Here is a 1,815-nt window from a genome sequence, read left to right on the forward strand (position 1 = left end):
GTCTGGATCTTTCTGCACAGCTTTCTCTAGAGATTGATGGAGGTAAAGTATGGATTTTCCCGGCAGAGCTTCCCGCAGCAAATGGATTTGAAGGTCCCTATCTGTCCTGACTGTCTGCTTTTATGTGTTTAGAATGTGGGTGTGTTCTAGCATCACTGACCCTACCTCTCTCTCAGCTTCTAATTGGTCAAACTTCCATTTCTCATTTGATTGGGGGAGCTAAGTTGTGTCAGAGTGATGTCAGCCATTTATGATCTCTTGAAAAACTCCCCTGTCATCTGTGCACCCAAAACTATATATGATCAAAACACATATTTCACAGTTACACCGTTGTTTGAAATTACATACCCATGTCACATATCACATGAGGTATACTCTGTCCCAAATCTGCTGTTTCTAGGAGCTTGCATTCAGAAATGGCACATATTTCACTTTTTAACTGATTTTGCCATTTCTGACATTGACCCCATTTTACACACATGTGCGCAGGGAGTATGGACATTAATTGATGAAGTTTCAGATTTTTAACATGCATACATTTAGAGTAATATCCACTTTTCCGCTAAAACCCCCCTGAACATACCACCGGTTCTAAAAACCTCTTAAACTGTGGGCAGAAAAATCACAAGAATTATGGTATCATTTATAAAATTTTCACATGTCCGCTCTATGAATGATCCATCTTTTTAAAGTTATGTTCTGGCTCCAAAGGGGTGTGGTTTACCCTCAGCACAAGGTTGAATTTCTGGTTTTTCCAGTTCTGCCAAGCCAGCTTGCTCTCACAGGCAGTGCTCCTCCCCTTTCCTTCAGGAGGAAGCCACTTTTTACAACCATTTACGACTCCTGCCATAAACCATCTGCCTGGGTGAAGGGGGTTACATTGTTCAGAGCTCCTGTATTCTGTAGGGCTCCCCTTAATTCAATTATCAGAGAGATGGCATATCCTTAGTGTGGCCAGCAAAAGGCAGATAGGCCTGGGAACACAGCTGTGACTCAAGTTTCACTCCTGATGGGGGTGGCTGGTGTGCAGAATCCAGTTCCTTAAGCCAAGTTCCAGATAAAATGTCACTTTTTGTTTCCCAGTTTAAGTCAAGACAATTTTTTTACATATGCAGCTAGAATGCTGATTCTAAGTTCAAAACTATGACATTTAAACAATTGCAACCTATGTGACACTCAAAGTAGGTCACTCATTTCTTTTAAACATTTAGATTTGTAGTGTCTTTCAGTCCAAATTTACTTAAACTGCTGAAATCCACAGCTAAGCCAGTCTTGTTATAAACCTTCTAGTCACTTCAGAATATAACTTTAGATTGTATCCACCTCTCAGTAAGTCTTTCTTTGGCCTGTTTTGGGTTCATTTATTCAGTTTTGCAAAAAGTAAAATCTGGTGTTGTTTTAAAATGCCGGCTTTTGGATAGTGGTGAGTACTGGTACTGCACCCCTTTTTGGGATTTAAGAAAATGAATTCTCCACAGTTATGGGTTTGCTTTTGGCAATCAGCATTGCCATTCCCAATGATTTCAGACTACTGTGTGGGTAGTCCAATGGGGTTTTTAGGCAGTGCCCTTCTGTGCCCATAACATCGGCAAAAATGGGTGGCAGCCTATTCTTCATGCATTTCCCTGTGCATTTTCTGGGAAGCTCTGGCCATCATGATGTTTTCATGTCAGTACTGCACAGTTTTGAGGTATGGCTCGGATGCATGGGTAAATACATCCCACAAGCCCCCCTCTTGCGATGGCCATTCTATTTCACGAATGGGACTCGCAAGACCTGGGATGTTTCCTCATCTTCTTCCAATAGATGGCACAG

This window comes from Ambystoma mexicanum, chromosome 1p, assembly GCF_040938575.1.
Source record: "Ambystoma mexicanum isolate Mex_15411 chromosome 1p, UKY_AmexF1_1, whole genome shotgun sequence".
Lineage (NCBI taxonomy): Eukaryota > Metazoa > Chordata > Amphibia > Caudata > Ambystomatidae > Ambystoma > Ambystoma mexicanum.